The sequence below is a fragment of the Nannospalax galili genome, unplaced genomic scaffold, assembly GCF_000622305.1.
Source record: "Nannospalax galili isolate Female #2095 unplaced genomic scaffold, S.galili_v1.0 scaffold626, whole genome shotgun sequence".
In the NCBI taxonomy this organism is placed as follows: Eukaryota; Metazoa; Chordata; class Mammalia; order Rodentia; family Spalacidae; genus Nannospalax; species Nannospalax galili.
The window spans coordinates 941,322-963,948 of record NW_008354396.1 but is presented as its reverse complement, the minus strand read 5'-3'; the positions used below and the strand labels follow the sequence as shown (position 1 = coordinate 963,948).

Here is a 22,627-nt window from a genome sequence, read left to right as displayed (position 1 = left end):
AGTGGAGTCAGGGCGACACAGACTTTTGGGTGTGAAAATCAGCTCACATATGAAAGCTGGGCTCCACCTTTTGGGTCTTTGCTCGTGTGTGCTTAGTGTAGGAAACACTGCCAGATAGGTGAGTCATAAGCCTGTGCCCTGTGAATGTGAGAGCAAGCAAATGGGCAGGTGGAAGCCTGCTTTTTGCCCATATAGGTCTAGTGCCCTTCGTGGAAGTTTGTGTAGTAACTTATCTCATGGGGTTAACCTAAGAATTAAAATGTGTGTTTGGATAAGGTGGAAAATAGCTAACCACATTTGATTATTGTCAGTTTATCTGCTTTGCCTTTTTGGGGCTAAGGAGAAAAATATGTATCTATATTTTATTGCCATTGGTTTATCTTTTAGCTTCATGGCAATTCAAAGTTGGCTGGATAGTTTCCATTATTTCATGAAAGGCCAGATTTGAAATATTTTCCCCCAGCTCTGTTCCCTAACTCCTTGCCTATACTAATGTTCCAAAATGGCCGGCTCTATAACCCTGTGGAGAAGCAAATTTTATCATTTGTTTTGATAGTGAAATAAATGACTTAATCATTGTATAACTTGAGTTTTCTGTAGCCTTATCTTTTGATATAAATTTTGCATGTGTAAATATCAATTATATATACACACATATACTAGATATATGGGATGTAACTGATAACTGGTTTTGAATGAACGAAAAAAATCTCTAGTAGAAAGTTCCACATTATATTTACTATTTCAGTCATAGGACCAGTTATTTTATTATTTTATTTTTTAAGACAGGATCTCACTATGTAGCCCTGACTGACTTGGAACTCATTACTGTAGACCAGGCCGGCCAAAAACTCACAGAGATCTTCCTGCCTCTGCTTCCTGGGTACTGAGATTGAATCTGTGTGCCACCATGCCTGGCCATAGGACTAACTATTATTACTTGTAAAATTGCTTTCTTACACTCAGAGACTGTTTAAAAATTGTAACTATGAATGCTTTGAAGCAAAAAGAATAGTATAGTGAACTCTCATAGCTCCTTAGCTTCGAAAGCTGCCAAATCACGACTGCTCTGTTTGATCTCTAAATACCTAGACAACTCCTTGGTCTTCACTGGCTTATTCTGGAGTCCAGTCCGCCTCAGATACGTTTGATTATTTTTAAGGACTGAAAGTAATTTTTGCTAAACAAAATGAAATGCTGGGTCTAACAGTCTTTTTTTTTTTTTTCTGTGTTCTTTTTCACTGCAGCTGGGCTTCGATCAGATTATTCTTCAACCATAGGATCTGGTAAATTCATGCATTTCTTCCTCACCACCCTCCCTCTCCATTAGTATCTTTTCTGGTCACAGTTTTTTTGGTTTTTTTGGTCTTTTTGAGACAGGGTCTCCCTGTAGCCCCTGCTGCCCTGAAACTCACTATGTAGTCCAGGCTGGCCTTGAACTCACAGAGATCTGCCTGCCTCTGCCTCCCAAGTGCTGGGATTAAGCAGTTTTCTTTTTCTAATGTCCGTTAATGTTTTTGTTGCAATGGACAGCACTATATCAAAACTACTTTAGCACAAAAGAAACTTGACTGGCTTATATATTAAATGACTGGGACACATAAGGAATATGTTGGCTTCAGGCATGGTTGGTGTCAGGCTCTAAAATGAAATATCACCAGGACTCTGCATCTCTACCTACTGTGTTAAAGCTTTGTTTTCGACTGTGTTCTTCCATTGTGGTAGCAAATTAAAGCTTATGGCTTATCGTTTTCTCAATCACACTGAAAACTCCTGCACACATATTTCCTGAAAGTTTTTGTAGACGTTCAGAAGCTAATGTCATTATTCAGATTGACGTGCCCATTCCTGAAAACACTTCCTTGACTGGCCAGCCTGGTCATGCTCCTACTTGTGGAACCAGAAGTGAATTTAACCCTAACTACACAATAGGCAGAGTAGGAACGATGTCTCAGTGATATGTTCTGTGACCAAAGATGAGCATGGACTGGAAAAGAGAACAGTTGTCCTCCATGTCACCACCTTTGCTCATTACTCACTCCTCTTCTGGAGAGTTCTAGAGAAGTCATTCTTTAAAAGAAAGAACAAGGAAAGTCCTTTCTCCACAGACAAAGGTTGCTCTCAGTACTTCTATGCAGATCATCTGACCCTCCGCTACCCTCTGGAAATTTCTGCAACTTCAGGGCGGCTAATGTGTCACTTCAAGCTGGTGGCAGTAGTGGGCTATCTGATTTGTCTTTCAATTGAGTCCATCCAGCTCGAAGCTGACAACTGTATCACTGACTCCCTGACTGTTTACGACGCCCTCTTGTCAATCGGGAGCACCATTCTGCACAGGTATTATTATGCAGGCTCTCTCGTGAAAAGAGTTTTCACAATCTCTACTTTACGATTCCTCTGCTTTGTCTTTTTAAAAATTTTTGAATGAACTCATGGACTCATAGACTGACCATGCTCTATATAGTACCTGTAATATTTTAGTACTGTGGCCAGTGTCTTTCAGATTCCATGTTTATTTTTCACTTATAGCTCACAAGACTCTTAAAATCCAAACTACAATGGCTTCAGGAAATACATACAAAATATATCAGATACTTTTTTAAAAAATATTTTATTACTTTTATGTGTATGTATTGCCTGCATGTAGGTAAGTGCACCCACATTGTGCAATGCCCACAGAGGTCAGAAGAGGCTGTCAGATCCCCTAGGACTGGAGTTATGGACAGTTGTTAGCTGCCATGTTGGTGCTGGGATTCAAACCCGGGTCTTCTGCAAGAACAGCCAGTGTTCTTAACTGCTGAGCCATCTCTCCAGCCCCCAGATACTTTTTAAAATTTGACTTTCATGGCAATGACAATGAAGTCTATTGTTTCTAAAGAGTGTGAGAATAAAGATCCTGTGATGATCATATCACATTAGTAAAACAGTTTAAAATTTCCTTTGTTACAAAGATAGCAGGTTCTCGTTGTAGAAAAAAAATGAGATCAGAGAAATGAGATCTCATTTTTCAGAAAATTTCAATTGCATTTTAGTATAAATCCATTCATTCATATATGTAATTATGCACACTTTAGTTTTAATTTTAATAGATGTCTATCTATAGGTGCTTAATAGTCAATAACCTAATAATGGCAACCAGACCTCAAGAAACCATTTTTTATTGATCACTATATTAAAAGGCTACATGACTTACTTTATCTTTTAACAATATTTACATGTATTACAATGCTTTCTGAGGTGTATATATGCATTTATATTTTGGTAAGGAGTGTACATGTCCAAAGTCCAAATACTATATACAGGTAGTCAGTGATAAGCAAGCTCACTGCTGGCTCCCATTCTCGGTGATAGTTGGCTCTTTCTCATAACCAGTCACTGGTAGTTATAGTCTCATTTTGATCTTTACTGTGATACTGAGAGGCAAATTAGTGTTCTAATTACCATTTCACAGAAGCCACACTGGAACTTACCTTGATTTGAATGCTCAGTTGCCTAGCATCTTCCAACTAGCTGATTGATGGAGCTGAGCCATCATCACTGCCTTCATACCTGTTTGCTCTCAAGGAGGATCAGGGATGGCCATCCAGGAGAATTCCTTGGTGGTAGTTACTAGGCCAACACTTCTGGATGCTTTCCAGCTCCATTCCATCTGTAGAGCCCTAGGGTCATTCACTGATGGCTGGTAGGGACTAACTTAGAAGAGCTGAACGATGGTTCTGGAAATGGTGTAGCATGGGGACCTATTCAAGAAGTAACCCATCATTCATGTGCTGTTGTCTGGTTTCAGAATTTGTGAACCCACAAGAACACTAATATCCTTTGTTTCTACAAATAATATCATGCTGGTGACACTGAAGTCTCCTTATGTGCGGAAGCTATCAGGAATCTGGGCATATTTTGAAGCCATCCCAGAACAAAGTAAGTCCTCTCCAGTTTTAAAGAAACACTTGCTATAAGATATAGTTTTACCTATCCCCGGTTGTGCTGTAAAACGAATGCAGTTGTATGAGTCAAGGAAGTTGTACTAGTCAAGGACCCTGACTCAGAAGAGCAAAATGAATTTAATAAAACCTCTTAACTTAGTAAAAGTATGTTTATTAGGTAACTTAAAAGGATGAAACAGAACTGAAAGTACCAACACCGTTGAGTCTTTGAGAGCAAAGGGAAGCAATTGAATTCTTGTAATTGAGAGCTTGGAGAAAAGGGTGTGTGACAAAAGTTCTGTCCTCTTAGCAGAGGCCACTGGTCACCTGTTACTGGTGTCTCTGAGTCCAGAACCATGTTTTACAGAAAGCAGTAGCAGCCTACAGATCTGTAGGCAAAATACAAGATTTGAAAACAAGAGAGGAAAATCTTAGCTAAGTATCTGTAGGAGGCCATTTCTTTTTTAAAAAATTCAAAAATATGTCAGTTGTTAGTCAAGTAACTTGCACATGTAATTTGGGAAATGCATGCAGTATACGTCCCTATTCTCCTAACTGTGAATCCTTGTGTGTGGATATCTTATTTCAGAATGTGAAAACACGATACTGGTTAAAGAAATCACCGGCTTTGAAGGGAAAATTTCAAGTCCATATTACCTGAGCTACTATCCTGTGAAATGCAAGTGCACCTGGAAATTTCAGGTAGCCTAGCTTTTCCTAGGGTCCTGGGAAAATATTTAGTTTTTTTAGTTTAATTTCATGTTTAAATTTTAATTTCTTTGTTCTAAATTATAAGAATAATGGCACCTAATATTACAAGATATGCTATCTAGAAAATGAAAATTTTCTGTAATTTCCACCCTATACTGGCAAATTACCTACTTTTAGCTGATTTAGTCTTATTTTTATATTTTTGTATTAAAAATGCAAGGGTATTGTTTCAGGATCAAGGAATTATTTTATCATGATAATACTCATTTGTCAATTAGCTCTTATTTCATGAGAATAAAATAAATTTGATTAGGCAGCATATATTTAGTTTGTAGGCAAACCAAAATATGAATTTATATGAAATGTACACATCTCATTTTTTGCTATTTAAGATATTGATCATTATTTTAAAGTTTTGTCTTAAAAGGACTTTTGTTTCTCCTACTGTAATAGCTTACTGAAACAAGAAAATGTCAGCTTTGCTCACTCAGCACATACATATGAAATCATTTGTGTGTAGCATCATAATCATATGTAAGTGGCAAATATATGCAGCTTGAATTCATCAATATGTCACTAAATGGCTACCGTGGACCAGGTCCTCAAACACTGTAATAGATTGAAAGTCTGAAATGAGAAACATTTTTTAAAAATATTCTGCTGTTCTGCTGTTATGGAGCTTACCTTCCAGTAGGGGGAGACAGGTGATAAGCAAAAGAGCCTGTCACATGTTTGAAAGTCCTTCCATGTAAATGTTAATTCATGACAACCCATAGATTTCAAATGAAAATTCATAAACATTGTTGCTGCAATCAGTGTGTAAATTAGAATATTGGATTAATTTCTATTCTGCTATGGGTTGAGGGTCGGAAATGCTGTAGGAAAAAAAAATCTTTATAAGGGAAAGTGTATATCGGTAAGGAAGAGACAGAGGAAAGGAGACTGAGAATACTGGTGACGAACTTGGTTTTCCCTGGAGGAAGTTTTGTCTTCCATAGTGTGGTGGTTAAATAAAGCCATTCCTCTCTTGGAAAGCTTTGAATGGCCGGCCGCCTGTTGCCCCGTGAGAGCATATTTCCGTGATGGAAGTCATCTATCTGGAAAATAGGTTTGAGTTTACTAACAACTAAGAACTAGATGCCAACCTAAGTAACAAAAATATTAGCTTAGTCAGGATGAAACTTTTAATTTTTATTCTTTGGAAATGTCATAGATGAATACATCACATCTTAATCGTACCTGTCCTCCACTCCCTGCTTTCAACTGCCTCTGGCCCCCCTTCCAATGTATCTCCTTTCCAGTTTCCAGTCTGTTTTTATTGAATTTTTGCGATTTTCATAACAATATAGTTTGATGGTATTCAAACTACTCCCTTCTTCCCACTGTCCCTGCTCAATTTAATTAATTCTTACATATAATACGGCCTAGAGAGTATGATTTGTGTCCCCAAATGTCCTTCAGTGTGGGTTCATCCTCTGGGCCCACCAAGAGTCCCTACTCTGCAAGACACTGCCTTTCTCCCTCCCAGCAGCCATCAATTGCCAAAAGCTCCTTAGGGTGGGTTGGGATTTCTTACTTCCCTATATCTATGCTGGGATTTTGTCTGGTTTGAAGTTGTGTAGGACTTGTGCATTCTGTCACCATTGCTGTGAGTTCATATAGTAAATGACCAACTGTCTGGAAGATTCTTTATGGTCATCCACCCCCTCTGGCTTTTACAACCTTTCTACCTCTCCTCCTCTTCCACAATGATCCCCGAGCCTCATGAGGCAGAGGTTTGAAATAACTCCTATTCAGGAATAAGTATTATGATGACTCTTCTCTGCACAATGGCCAATTGTGGGTCTCTGTGTTAATCACCATCTGCGATATAAGGAAACTTCTCTGGTGAAAGTTAAGGGATGCATTCAGCCTAAGTGTAGAGTTTGCACTGAAAATGTGTCCTTTAGGATTAAGCATTTCACAGATATTTATTCTCTGCATTTAACCAGTTCTGGAATTCTGTAATAGTCTTATCTGTTGCAAAAAGAAATTTCTTTGATGAGGGGTGAGATGAACATGTGTCTATAAATATGAGGATGCAAATTTAGAATAAAGTAAGAAACTACATTGGTCTAGAGATGTGACAAAAGTAGGTCTTTCTGTAGGACCTGACTTCTCCAGCCATGTGTATTTGGTGAAATACTGCACAAGATCCCTCCCTTTGAGCAGGCCTTAATTTTAATTGACAACTGTTGATTCTCCAAGAACAAAGAATCATTACTGTACCAGTAGTGATAGTTTGCTGTGCCAGTTATTGTTTATTAGACTTCACAGGTGGGTAGTACCATTGATTTTTTTCCTTGGCAACTTATATAGTCTCCTCTGATACCATGAGAGCTCATCTTCTTTCCTGGTCAGCTCCCATTCCATTCCTACAAGTCCTGTGTCTGAAGTGTGGTCTGTCTTCAGCAATAGGGTCTTACCTTCAAGTTCTGGGTGGTAATCAAGGGGGCTGTGGCAATAACCTGTGTTGTAAAACACAGGAGTCTCTTGGACTACCCTGACCAACAACTCAAAGGGAGGTTTCTCCTGCCCAGCACTGAAGTTTTGTTATATAGCCTTCAGTTATACACATGTACTCGTATATTTATTGTATGCATGTATTTCAGGAGGACTTGAAACTAATCCATTTCCCTCTGATTTTTCATACCATCTAAGCATTATGAATCTTTCTTCTCACCTCCTTACATATGTCTCCTTACTCATTCCCCAGTTAAGTACCCCTTTTCCCTTTTCCCCTTAATAATATGTTTCCTACCATCCCCCTCTCTCAAGCTCCTAGTTTCCCTTTATCCCCATGGTTCATTTCCATTTTCCTGGCTCCTACAGTTACATTGGGATGTATACTCACATTTAGGGATTTGGAGCTAAGATCCACAAATGAGAGGGAACACACATCACTTCTTTTTCTGAGTCTATGCTGCTTCACTTAGTGTAACAGTTCCTAGTTAAATCCATATCTGAAAATTTCATGATTTTGTTTTCCTTTACCACTGAGCAGAACTCCATTGTGCAAATGTACATTTTCATTATCAGTTCATCAGTTGAGGGACATTTAGGTTGTTTCCATTTTTTAGCTATCATGAAACATGGTTGTGCAAGTATCTCTGTAGTAGGATGAATCTGTTGGCTATATGCTGAGGAGTGGTGTGATTGGATCATATAGTAGGTTTAGTTTTAGTTTTTTAAGAGTTCTCCATACTGACATCCACAGTGGTTGCACTAGTTTGCAATTCCACCAACAGTAGATGAGGGTTATGATAAAACTTTTAAGTACACAAATTGATTTCTGTCTTCCTCAGCTCTTCTTAGTGTCTGGTCCCACTCCAATCTTGCTAAAAAACAAAGGACATCCTTTTAACATACACATCCATTATTTTCAGCTGAGTTTTAGGGCCTTATTTATTTCAAAAGGATTAGCTCTTGCTCCATCTTAAAGTCTGCCTGATTCTTCTCCCAAGCTCTCTACTCCATCCAACAAATGCTTATTGAAAGTTCACTATGTATTAGGCCCCACATAGGGACACCTAGAAGTGTGATGAAGTGGTTGTTCTCATGGAGATAAGAGACTATAGGGAAAGATGGCTCAAATCAGTATGGCCAAAAGTATGGGGTTTGTGTTATTTAGCACTTTAGTGTTTTCAACACATATACTCTTGTTTTTTAAAACACACCTCTGAAGAAAAAGAGATAGTTTTACTACACTTTATAGAAAAGGAAGTCCAAGCAGGAAAGGCCCAGGCAGGATTAGGAGAACCCGTGTCCTCTCATAAATTCAGCCCCTCACTTCTTTCCTGGGTTTCTATAGATGTTCAGATTTCCCACAGGTCATAATGACCACTTCCTGAACACTTTCTTTCCCTTGCTTCTTTTTGTTTTCTAATAATTTCTGTTACAGAATATTAAAAGGAAGAGAACATGGAAGAGAGCATTGAATTGTTTCTGCCAAACATGTCACCAGCCCAGCATTGTTCAATTAAGTTCCACCAGACTTAAGCCACAGGGTTACTGTGCCATGTCAATGAGGAAAGGGATGAGATGGCCAGAGAGGGAGTCACTCTTTCCCTGCTTCTGAGAAGGAAATACAGGCATCTTGACACAGAAATTTCCTGTGCTTATTTGTGATTTCCTATTCCTCTTGAGTCCCCCATATACATACAGTGGACAGAAAATGGCCGTCAGAGAAATGAAGGATTAGTTTGAAACTCTAGTCTGCATTTCCTAACCTTTCGGAAGTGGCTTATCTTTTGCTAGGTTCTTTTTTTCTTTGATAAAATGGGATTCATATTACTTACCTAATAGGTTTATCACCATGTTGAAATAAGAACTGTCAAGTACCTGGTTTATTCCCTTTCAAAAGTAGGTCATGAATGAATTGCTACCAAATTTAAACGTGTTAGAAGAACTGTACACACACACACACACACACACACACACACGATGCAATACAATCCAGTACAAAAAGATGCTTTATGACTAAAACATCTGTTACAAAATATATCAATGGATATAGTTCATCTAAAGAAAATGATAGTAGGATTGAATTATAAAGTACTACCTAAAATTTAACTTCATGTTACATTCAAAAGACAAAAGAAGACTAAAGACATAGCTTAGTGATACAGCACTTGCTTCAAAAAAACATGGGCAACACTGTGCTGGGAGCAAAAGCAAAAGGAAAGCCGTAGTGTTCACAACCCCAATGCAGGAACACTGAAACCAGGGCGACAATGTTCCTGACTTGAAGGTAGAAGAAAGGCATCTACAATGATAAAAAATATGTTTCACAAGATCACCTTATGACAATATTTAGTAGATAATGACAGATTTTATTCTCACAAAGCAAAATCTGTAAGAAATACAAGAAGTGGGAAATGTTTAAATAAAAGGTATTAATTCCCTTCCCTTCCCTGGTTCTTGCCAGAATTACTGGGGGACAGTGACTAAGGCTGTGGAAGATTAGATAACCATACAGGTGAGTTTAGTAGTATGTATAGGCAGAGACTCTTGTTTACGAGTGATGATGGACCATTCATCCCTGTCTCAAAAAGACAAAAAAAAAAGCCTATTTCTTTTCTTTCTCGTGTGTGTGTGTGTGTGTGTGTGTGTGTGTGTGTGTGTGTGTGTGTGTGTGTGTGTATCTGTGTTCATGTGCACATGTGTGTAGAAGCCAGCAGACAACCTTGGATGTCATTCCTCAGGAGTATCCATGTTGGGAAACCTTAATTTTTTAAAAATCAAATTAAGATAGAATAGAAAACTTGAAAATAGGCAGACTGAAAATTGACTCTCTGGAAATAAAAAAGTCTTCTCTTAATGCAAAATTCTAAGTCAGATTAGAAATAAAAACTAAAGCCTGTTGCAGGTTTCCTCGTGGGTCCAGCCAACGAGGGACTGCAGGGAATGAGGGTTCTGGCTGAGGTGGAGGTTAGTGGTGTGGAGTCAACACACAGACACTGGGAGTTGGGTGGAAGCAGGCACTAGGCCAGGTGCTGCAGACTCGTTTATTGCTGGGAAGTGCAGGCCTTATATCTCTTATATCTCTCCCCCTGCCCCCAGTGTCTCATAAGCTGGTGTGTCACTTCCTGATAGATCTCCTCATCCAGGCAGATTGTAGGTTGGCTATTTTGTGGAAGCACAGGCTGCACTCTCAAAGCGGAAGCTATATTCTCTTAGTGCGGCCTGTGCTTAAGCCTGGCACTTCCTCTCCTATATATCCATGCCTTTTTATTATAGAAAGGTCAATGGGAGCCAAGGTTCTTTGCCTCAACATAGTTGACCCCACCTCAGAGGGCATCCAGCTTGATGGACTGTGCCTGTCTTAGGTTGTCCCGACCATCAGGATCTTACCCATCATTGACTACCAGTCCTTGAAGGGTGTGACCTCTGGCATGATGATGTGAGCGAGGAAGAGGGTAAGAAATTACACAGCTGTTTGTCGGATGTCAGCAAGCCAGATCTGCTGGACCTCAGGGGGGGTTTGTAGAGAAAAGGTGTCTCCAGGCTGCCAGGGAGGAAGCCTGTGGGCATCCATCATAATCCATAAAGGTGAGTGTGTCTCCAGGAGTGAATGGGAGGCAGTGTTCCCATGGAATAGGAAAGCACAGTGTGGTGGGAAGTTTATAGGTGGGACGGCACTGGGTCCATGGAGGATGCCTGACCCTTGGGGGTGGGTGGCCCCAGGGGTCATGAAGGACACTGTAGTCTCAGAAGTGTCTTTTACTAAGGGAGACCAAATTTTGAGGCCCCATAAGGAGCCCTGGCTCCGGTTCCCATGAAAGTTGCCTGTTGTGATGTTACAGAGGGAGTGACAGTGAGACACATTAGGGGAGGAGGGGTTAAGGACTGGGCTGAAGCAGAGCAATCCTGCAAGGGACCATGTGCCGTTTATGGGAACGGACACCCATGGTGGGGAGACTGAGGGATTCATTAGTAGTAAAGAGAATAGAATAGAATAGGGAAATAGGGCGACTGTTCATTTACAGGGAGGATCAGAGGTGGTAAGGGGACCAGTGCCCAGAGATCTGAAGCCTGGGGAGAAGCACAGCGAAAGGAAAAAAGGGTGCCAAAGATAACAAAGCCAGAAAAGAATGTCATGGCTTATCAAACTCGCAGTTGGGCCTGGTCTCCAGATGGGCTTCCATAGCTGGTCGGATATCTCTCGATGGAATCCAGATGGGAGTCATAGCATCCTGTGGAAAAATACAAGCATATCCTTGCCTTCATGTCAGGATGGGGGCTTGTTTCTGCCACAGGGATGAAATAGGATCCCTCCATCTAACTAGTGGCAGAGGCGCAGCCCGAGGCAAGGAGGACCAATGTTTGTATGCTGGACTGAGACCCCAGTCATCAAACATGAGGAAATTAAGGTGGAACAAAGCCTCAGTAAGAGCCAGGTGAAGGTCATGTTTCTTTGATTCCCCAGGAGGAAACAAATTTATTGAATTCTTGAGAGGAATAAGCAGGCCCATTATCAGTCTTAAGCACCCAGGGTACGCCCATGATTAACATGGTGGACTTTATAGCTTTAATGGCATGTATAGTCTTTTCCCGAGAGAGCTAAAGCATAAGTAAGGGAGGAGCATGTGCCAACTATAACATGAACGAATCTCAATTTCCCAAAAGGGGGACAGTGAGTCATATCCATCTGCCAAATGGCATTGGGTATCAAACCACGGGGATTCACTCCTCCTGTCAAGGGGCCCAAGAGGCATGAGCAGGGCACAGGTAGCACATGAGCGGACAACATGCTTGCATTAGGACACAGGGATTTCTGAGACTTTATGAATACTCTGAGGGGACAGGTGGAATTGGTGATGTAAGGCTCTTGCTTGTTCTAACAGGTTAGACTAGACTATCATGATCAGGGCATCTGTGGCAGCTTTCCCCTGAGCTAGGATTCTGGGAAGGGCAGAATGTGAGCAGATTTTTGAGCAGAGAACGTGCTTAAAATATGGGGAGTCAGGGCCTGATTTGTTGGTGGCTTTGCGGATGAGTGCAAGGTCCATGAGAGGGGTGGGCACCCATGGCTGTTGCGCAGCACTGGGCCAACATTAACTGGAAAGGCAGACGTGGGCCGGCAAGGGGCAGTAAGGAGTAGGCGGGCTATGTAGGTGAAAGGCAGGCTGAGCAGAAAGAGCCACAGGTAGAGGTGCAGCACGTTCACGAAGGTGGCCTGGTGTGGGTCATAGTACCAGCCGCCGTCCAGTGCAGCCCACACCCTCTGTCAGAGGATCTGCAGCATCTGCAACCCCATCCCCACATGGCACTGCCTCTGCCACCACCGCCTTCCATGCCTCAGCCCCAGCTCATCCTCCTTGCCTGGCGCTGCTATGGCCCATCTAGCCCCCGCCTGAGCTCTGGGAGAGTGGCCCAGCACTGTGGCAGTCACTGCTGCTACAGGAGGAAGCAGTGAGCCTGGAGGAGATGGCAGAGGAGGCTTTAAGGCTGGCAATAATGGCTAGAGGCTACAGAGGGGAAAGGGGAGCACAACATCACAGGGTTTTTCGAGCTCGCCACAAAAGAAAAAGGCAAGGGTGACTACCAAGAGGGCACAAATGAAGCAAACAAGGACCGTGAGCCACTCAGACGTAAACTGCCCCGACATGAAAAGGTGTATCAGATTCAATATCTTGTGCTTAGTGAGGAACTTCTGAAGGCTGGGACACCTTCAGCCATATGCTCACACGGTATCTCTGGGACAGGCAACAGGATGACCCAAAGCCTGGGCTCTGAGTTCGGGGTGGATCAGCCCTTATGTGAACTCACCCAGATGAGCCAAGAAGGAAAGGTGTCGATGTGGGCTTCAGGACCACATGGTGGAGTGTGCCTTCCTGATTTAACAACAAATATGACAAACAGGGTAGAGGGGACAGAGGGGGGGCGCTCACTCCTTGAGCAGCGGGGCCTACTTGCCAAATGAACCAAAGTTGGGGGTGTCGCCAACACGGAGGCAGGGGCTGGGAACCTTGTTCGGACACCAGCTGTTGCAGGTTTCCTCATGGGTCCAGCCGACAGACTTCAGGGAATGAGGGTTCTGGCCAAGGTGGGGGTGAGCGGCATGGAGTCAACACACAGACACCGGGAGTTGGGTGGAAGCAGGCACTAGGTGAGGTGCTGCAGACTCGTTTATTGCTGGGATGTCCAGGCCTTATATATCTCTCCCCCTGCCCCCAGTGTCCCATAAGCTGGTGTGTCAATTCCCAATAGATCCCCTCATCCGGGCAGGTTGCAGGTTGACTATTTTGCGGAAGTGTGGGCTACGCTCTCAAAGCGGAAGCTGTGTACTCTAGTGCAGCCTGTGCTTAAGCCTGGCACTTCCTCTCCTACAAAAACCTGTGCATATCAGACACAGAGTATATGCAGATAACACAATGCATTGAGTCAGTTGCATAGTTTGTGTGTGTAGGTGTGCAGTTGTTCATGTTCACACACATAGGCAGTCCTTGCTCCTTTGAACTCTTCTGAGAAGACCCAGATATCCTTCAGTAACACCCTTTAGAAATATCCAGGTTTCATGTGAAGAGGATAACAAGACTCATTTCTCCTTTATATAAGGAATCTGAATGATGGTTTAAATAAAGGCAGAACATTGAGATCATCAACAGAAGAAATTGTTTAAACTCATCAAGTAAGCGTTTTCAAAGTTACGCTTATCTAACAGGTGGGAAGTGACATGCTGGGATGATGATGCATTTCACACAGCTCTATCTGGGCTCCCTGAGTACTTGACCATCCATCGCATTCTCCTCTTGCTTGTTTAGGGGAACTGGTCTACCCTACCAAGGAGTGCAGACCACAAAGAGTAGAACCCCCTTAAAACAACAAGCCAAGAGGCTGGTGAGATGGCCCAGTGGTTAACAGCACCAACCTCTTCTGCAGAGGTCCCAGGTTCGGCTCCCAGCATCCACATAGCAGCTTACAACCATCTGAAACTCCAGTTTCAGGGGATCTGATGCCCTCTTCTGACCTCTGTGGTCACTGCATGACACAGACACAGGTGCACTTACCTACATACAGGCAATGCACCCATATACATAAAACTAATAAAATATTAAAACAAATGACAAAAACAAGCCAAGAAAATGAATACGGAGCAAGCAAGGACATTTTAGCTTGAAACATGCTCTTCATGATGATGAGCTTCTTCCTGACTTGATGTTTGCTCTTCACAGGCTCCTCTATCCACTCTTGGCATAGCCCTGAAATTCTACAACTATTCAATAACTAAGAAGACTATGAAAGGCTATGAGCATGGATGGTGGGAAATCAAACACATTTAAGTGGCTTTTATATATGAGGAATCCAAAGAAAGACTTGCAGCATTGGTCCTCTGAGAGATTGTAGTTTTTCAAAGAGAGGGGAAACAAAGGATAGAGGGATTTAGAAATATGCACTGGTCAGGAAGCAACTGATAGAGCAGGATTCAAAACCATATCTTGTAGCTTCTGCATCACATCTGCTCTAGGTTGCTGGGCTGTCCATGAATATATTCTACATTGCACAAAAGTATTTGGAAATAAAGTGTTTGAATCCTGGACACTGGGAAAATTGACAACAAAGGTCTGCTCTAGAGGTACAAAAATAAGAGACTGTTAGCCAGTAGGAGAGTTCTGACTGATCTGGCTGGATTCTAGGACTGGGAAATAGGTTTAGGCTGATCAGAAAGAATCTGAGAGATATATAGGTGCCGGGGCTTCCTGAATCAACCATGTAGGTCCTGTATCACTGACTCCTAATTTGTTGCTTAGATATTACTGTTGATTTGTTCCTAAAACTATAATCAGTATTCAAAAAACACTGGGTGCTGTGTCTTGGCAGGAGAGTAAGTTCTCAATTCACTTTCAAAGAAGTGGGGCTAAAGGATTTCCTTGAAAATTTTTGTTCATATTATTTTATGAATGAAACCTTCTCTTTCTAAGGGCCCTTTCCTTTCCTTTCTCTTCCCTTTCCCCTTTTCCCCTCTCCCCCTCCCCCACTTCCCCTCCCCCCTTCCCTTCCTTTCCTTCCTTCTTTCATGAGTTTGTGTGTGTGTGTGTGTGTTTGTGATGTGTGAGCACATGTGTATATGAGTGCATGTGCCCATGTGTATGCATGTGGAGGCCAGGGGTTAATATCAGTTGTCTTCCTCTACCACTTTATAATTTTTTGAGACAGCGTCTCCCATGAATGTTGAATTCACCATTTTTCAGCTAGGATGGCTGCATAACAAGCCTCATTGATCCTCCTGTTTCCACACGCCCAGTGCTGGTATAACAGGTGCACACTGCAACAAGATTCTTTTTTATCTTTTTGAGACAGGGTCTCCCTGTAGCCCCAGCTGGCCTGGAACTCACCTTGTAGACCAAAATGGCCTTAAACTCACAAAGATCCACCTGCCTCTGCCTCCCAAGCACTGGGATTAAAGGCAGCACCACCATGCTCAGCTAACGGTTTTTATGTAGGTACTGGGAATATAAACCCAGGTCTTCAGGCTTGCATCACTGAGCCATCCCCCAAGCCACCTAAGAGGTTTCTCTGCTCAAACAATCTTTTAGTTTCTTCAGAGAGACTACTTGAAAAATAGCCATTGGTCTTATTTTGACTGGAAGAGATCCATCAGATGTGAAGGCATTCTTGGGTCCATTATTAAAGCGTATCCTGTACTCTTTTGGAAAATATAGTTTGAATCAACCAAGAGACCTGGGTTCAAAGTCAAATCTTGCCTGTCATTTAGTAGCTGTATTAACTAGGAAAAATATTTAACCTCCTTGATTTTTCAGAGTGTAACAAAGTATTTTTTTCACTTTTATTTTTGTTAGCATTCAATGAAATGATGCAAACTGTATGCCAAAAAGATTAGGTATTGATGTCAATAACAAGATTGCTTTGGAAATGACATTGGACGGATAAATACTTGGAATGTGTCCCAAAGCTTTGAAAACACTGCATTTCGGTTTATGAAAGTAGAGATCCAGAGCACAAACCATTACACAACTTTTGTGCAATCATGAGCCTGAGAACTGTGGTTTGGAAAGGAGATACAGGTTTTTCCATAAGTAACGATGATCCAGAGTGTTTTGTTTCAACTAGAAGCAACCAATACCAGGAAAGCTCTCTGCCCCAAATACTTTTCCTGAAGCCATACTCACGTACTAAGGATCTGAGTGTAACCGACTGTGTCTAGTAACCATCAGATAGATAGAGATTAGAAACACATGTGCAAACATCTTAGTGTTAATTGCATTAAAAATGAATTTTTCTGAATGAAACTGTGTATTTTAATAATGAAATGGAGATCTTTTTTAAAGGTTAAAACCTCAATTTTATGTCTATACTGAGTGCAATACTGTATAACTGTATTAATTCAACTGTAAACCTAAAAATTTACAGCCAATTTTGAAAGAGATGCATCTTAGCTCTGGAAAAAAAAATTAACCATAGCATTTGCATGGAGAAATTGTATTATCACTCCCAATTTCTCACCAAATCTGTAACCAATGAACACTTTGTAATTCTTTGCTAAGGTAGTTTGATGAGTTTTAGGGATCCACCCAAGATTCTCTGTTTTTTATTGCCTGTAGCCTGTCCTGTTGGATCTTTTAGATGCTCCTCCTGTTCATGTGTCCCACAGGCCCAGCGCTGTGATGGAGTAAATGACTGTTTGGATGACAGTGATGAGCTAGCTGTTCTGTGGTAGGTATTCAAGTTTTGACTATGGCATCATCAAGTGACTTCTCAGAGGATTTGCTCCTGTTGCTGGGTAGCTGCAGCTGTGGTGGTAGCTATCACTAGGGTAGGGCACTTTACTCTGATCTTAAGGAGCGAAGGCCTGTGGCTAATGAAATCCACTGGCTAACTAACCCACCACAATCCTATGTGAAGCACGGACCATTCATCTGGAGAGGAGCTCAGAATCTGCAAGGAGTCACCTCAATGTGCTTGTTTATGGAGCACAGGTGTACGAAGGGAAATCAATAGCTCTTTAGTTTTATAATTTTTTTCTATGTTTTTACTGAATTTTTGTACACTTCATAGATATATCTTACTCATAGTTAGATTCCCTCCCCTATCTGCACTTATTTGTTTTTCAACAGTTTACACTGACATCATTGGTAATGACTAAGGAACAGAATACTGGATAGTCCTATTTTGGATGGAGAATTGTGTCTTGATTTTTCACTGTTATTTGAGAACTATTCTTGATTGTATGTTGAGCTTCAGGGACCAATATTAGGAAGAATTTACTGTAATGTCACTGACAACATTTTCTTCAGTGTTAAATTCAAACACAGTTGTAGCAGTGATGGCATTCTAATCTCATGGCTTGGGAGAAGCATTGCATTTAATATGCTGCAACTACATAGAATTAGATTCCTGAAAAATAGCCCATGATTATAAAGCAGCTGGAAGTGTGTGTGTGTGTGTGTGTGTGTGTGTGTGTGTGTGTGTGTGTAGAACTGGGGATCAAACCTGGTGCCTTGCTAAGCAAGTGCTCTACCACTAAGCTATAGCCTTAGCTCCTCTGTACAGTTTCTAATTGGCAAAACAAAATAAAATCTTTTTAATTTATGGCTCATTGGCAATCAAGATCTACAAATTCTTCTTTTTCTTAAGAAAATATATACTGGAACTGGAGAGATGGCTCAGTGGTTAAAGAGCACTGGCTGCTCTTGCAAAGGACCCAGGTTCTGTTCCCAGCACACACATGGCAGCTAAAAACTATCCTTAGCTCCAGTTCCAGGGGATTCGATGCACTCTTCTGGCCTCTGGGGACATTACATGCACACATATCTATGGCGTACTTACATTCATGCAAGCCAAACACTCATACACATGAATAAAAAATTAAAAATATGTGCTGACAATTTCCTAGTGAAGGCTTTTGTTTTTATTACTATTCTTTGCCTTGATGCTCTGAACAAAGTTATCATCACTCTGTAATGAGGATTAATTTTTCGGTGTCCTTATGTTCCACTGTGTCACTTTTGAAGCTCTCCTCTGCATTTCAGCTAGGCACACTTGGAGACTGAGTCAGCTAATTCAGGCCAGCGGTGTCCTCCTCTCACCTCCTGGGGGCACTAAGACAAGAACATCCTGGTAATAATAGATGGTAAAACTGATAACATCTCAGACCAGAAATGACTAAGAAACCATGTCTTCTAAAGGGGCTGGCTAATACACTGTGCCTTCCATGGGTCTAAAGGTAATTTAAGAAGTATCCCAAAGGGAGGGACCACTGGTGTTTCTAAATTTAGGATCTAAATCTCTCAGAATAAGACAATTTTAAAGTGGTTTCCTTACAAATAGACCACGAGTCTGATGTCCTTTAAGATCTCACCTTCATTAAGCCATTCACCAAACTTAAAGAAAATTTTGATTCGAGAATTTCATACTATACATTTTGATCACATTCAGACACTCCCCCTTCTCTCCAGCCAAACCTTACTACCCCCTCCCCAACTTCATGTCCTCTACTATGGTTTGTATTTTCTTTTAAAGGCCTGTCACGTCTAATCTGTGTTCCCCAAATGCTGAGTTGTGGGTAGATCCTTTGGAGTCTGGTCAACCTCTCAGGCATCATACCAGTAAAGAAAACTGACTTTCCATGTTCCAGAAGCTATCAATTGCCAATAGATCCTCAGGAAAAGCTCAGGCTCCTTGCTTACCTCCCCCATCCATGCTGGCTTTTTGTCTGGCTTGGATTGGCACATGCTCATTCACCAAACGTTTTGTGAGCACCTACTATTTTGTCAAGGACCTGAGGTAAAATATGAATGAGACAAAATCTTTCATTTCAGCACAATGCTACATCTTCAGGCATGTAGACAAGTTCAACTTAGATAATAGCTGGTAATGATTTTCTATGATGAGATGGCTGTAGTTAAGCAAACCACATGATTTAAAAACAGCAAAAGTGAGATCTGAGAATCCTAGTGCAAGAAATTATACCAAAACTTAAACATCTTATTTTCCTCACAGACATGTCCATTGAATGGAAAATACATTCTATTGTATTTGCCATATTAAAGGTTCACACCGTTAGAGGAGCACTGCTAATCACTGGAGAGCACTGCTGGTCATCAGAGAGCACAGCTGATATCCTGTGCTTATGACCTTACTGTCTCTCATCACAGTGACCACCAAACCTGCCTGCAACACCAGCTCCTTCCGGCAGCTTGGCCCTCTGGTCTGTGATGGCTTCCAGGACTGCGAAGCGGCCAGGATGAGCAGAACTGCACTTGGAGTGAGGGGGGCGCATAGGCCTCTTCACGTGGAACGTTAATCAGAACCAAGAACATTTGCTGGGTGTAGCAAGATCTTGCCCCAATTCCCCCAGACCTTTCCCAGTTTTAGCACTGGTATCTCTTGTCCTGAGAATCCCCCGCGCCCTAGAAAAACTGAGATACTTGCTCATGCTAAGTGGGGTGGATTTGTGAGTGTTCCTGTGTAGATACCGGCAGATTTCTGAGTTTTTGCTTGTTTTCATGTTACTCAGGTGTAGGTTGGACAGAGGGTCTATCATAGAGGAACTTTCTAGATACTCTGAAAGGACACTTGTAACTATTGCAAAAATGTGAACACCCTAGGTGGTGAACAAATGCATTGTATTTCACAGCACCTACTCATTTTCCTTTCCCTTAATGGTCTAAAAGGCCTGAGTGTGGGGTGTTTTTGCTGAAACATTTTCTTGGAGATCAGACGGGCAGTAGCAAAGAGGCCTTGATCTAAGGCCATGGACAAAGCCACCCCTTTTGCATTTTGCCCACCATGGAAGTACAGCGAGTCAGCTGGACTGATTCTCAACTTGCCTGCTGCTGAGGTGAAGGAAAGGGTCCCTGTGGGGTGGCCCTACTTCTCTTTGCCAGAGCAGAAAATAGTGATACTGTGACTAACCCACCTTTTGTAGAGTTCAGTGTCAGTCCCTCAAATCTGTTTCTGGCTAGAAAACACTGTTCCTTCTTTTGTTCATTTCTAGGCATTCCATGCACCAACAGGACCTTCAAATGTGGCAATGACATTTGCTTCAGGAAACAAAATGCACAGTGTGATGGGATAGTGGATTGTGCAGACGGAAGTGATGAAGAGGGCTGCAGTGAGTAGCAATTTGTCCTTTGCATTTCTGTCTTCCCTTTTCTTTTACCCACTGTCAATTTTCATTCCATTCTGGGTATAAATCTACTCACAGAGGTTGCCATGGACCCAGGAAATAAGGAACCACTGCCGTGATCCATATGATTATGGTGGCTCACAGGAGTTTCATTAAATCCCTGCTTAAAGTGTTTCAATTTCTATTATTCTATTTCATAGTACTGGATTTAGTAGAAGGATCCCCAAATAATACCTTACTGTCCTTGTGTGTCTATAATGTCAGCATGGGATAGCAAGAGGTTAATTCTAGTCATCAATATTCTTGACCTGAGTAGAGTTCATGAAATGCCAGAAGACAAGAAACGTTTGAGATATTTCCTAAAAATGTTGTTGAAAGAATTTTCTGAAACATAGATGTAACTAACCACAACTATAACAGCTTACTTCATTGCTGTGGTTAGCAAGGAACCAAAGGATGTTCGCTTAGAGAAGTTACTACGTCCATGAATAGAGCTGGGGCTAAGATAGGGTCTTCCTTTCTTATCCTCATGACTGTAGAGTGCTTGTTTCCAAACTACATGTGGCTTTTCAATCCACTGACTTTATCATTCATTCCTTTTCTATCAGGCTGTCAGACCCCACTCCATAGACTGCTCACCTTGGGATGTCTGTGCAGGGGAATGCCAAGTTTGTCTCCCCAGTAAGAAGAATTGTGGTCCACGAGTACTGTAACAGCCAGACCTTTGACTATGATATTGCTTTGCTACAGCTCAGTGTAGCCTGGCCTGAGACCATGAAACAGCTCATTCAGCCAATATGTATTCCCCCAGCTGGCCAGAAAGTACACAGTTGGGAGAAGTGCTGGGTGACTGGCTGGGGGCGAAGGCATGAAACAGGTGTGTATATGAATGAATGGTTGTGCCTGTGCCCTGCAAAAGATCAGCTGTGCTGATCTAGTGTTTTGTTATTTCCAAGAAGATATGTTTATACCATCTTTGAGCCTCCTGGTACAGAGGGTATTATTATCGTTGTTTTTCCATCTTTATACCTGCCTTAAAATAAGCAGGACTCAACTGGTAAAGAGAGAGAGGAATTATATGAGCAAGACAAGACTGACCAATTGAGGCTCTTTTCAAACTTGGAAGGGGTACTAGGTAGCTCACTATAGAAGAACAATTCTTCATTTTTAGGTATCGTTTTAATGCAAAGAAACAAATCATTTCTGTAAAGAACACAGTACACGTGTGCATACCCTACTCTGTCAACTCAGACAACTGTCCGGAAGATTATGCAAGTGTCTCACACTAGGGCTGTTGAGCACGGAGTGAGAGTGAGGGGGAAACCAACCAGGACCCAGATCTCCTGACTACAAATTCAGGCCCAGGGACTACACCAACCTAGAACTGTTCCCCACAGTGGTGATGACTTTTTGCAATTTTTCTACCTTTCCAAAATGAATCTTTTTAAGTACATAAAGATCAGGCTGTATGTTCTGGAGCCTCTCCATTTAGCCTGCCAAGTTTTTCCCTGGTCCAGAATTTAAACTAAATTTTAATATACACTGAGAACAAGAATCGGAAGCTTCATGAATTAGTACCCATTGCCTCTGTCCTCTCAGACACCTTTTCAGTCCTTTCTAAGGGGCTCAGACAGACACAGCATCTATACTTTTTAACTCTTCCCTGCAGTTTTGCTTTGATACTCTAAAGAATCACTGTGGCAGCTTCTTAGATGCTGACTGCCCTCATTCACTTATAAAGTAATGATATTCATTGTCACATAGAGTTTGCTGAGGTCTGAGAGCTCCAAAGATGGCAGGCAGCTAATTGTTTGAATACTTCTAACTCTAAAAGGTTTCTGTGTTTGGTGATTTAATGATCTAGGCAAGGTTTATCTGAGAGTGTTTGGTCTTTGCCCAAACTTTATCTACATGGCACATGGTAATTAAAAGTACCAGACTAGACTGGTGGAACTAACCTTCTTGGATGTTTAACAGCCATACTTTGAGGCTTCAACACCGCACTGTTTCCATTAAATAGGCCAACAGAGCAGAGAGTTAACAGAGAGACATCTAAATTAAACAATACCATATATCAAATGGATTTAACAGACATCTACCAAGTATTCCACTAAAGCACCAAAGGACATATTTCCTACTCAGCACCTCATGGAACCTTCTCCAAAATTGACCATATACAGGGGCACAAAAAAACCTCAACAAATACAAAAAGACTGAAATAATTCCACGCATTCTATCAGACCACAATGCAATAAAGCTTACAATCCACACCGGAAGAAGTCCTAATCACCACATGAACACATGGAGATTAAACAACACACTCCTGAATGATGAATGGGTCAAAGGAGAAATTAAGGAAGAA

The 22,627-nt window shown here is 41.6% G+C and overlaps 1 pseudogene; it reads left to right on the top strand.

Moving 5' to 3' along the window:
- Nucleotides 1-21,916, top strand: part of LOC103748834 — a 37,422-nt pseudogene extending 15,506 nt beyond the window's left edge.
- Nucleotides 21,917-22,627: the final 711 nt, after the last annotated feature.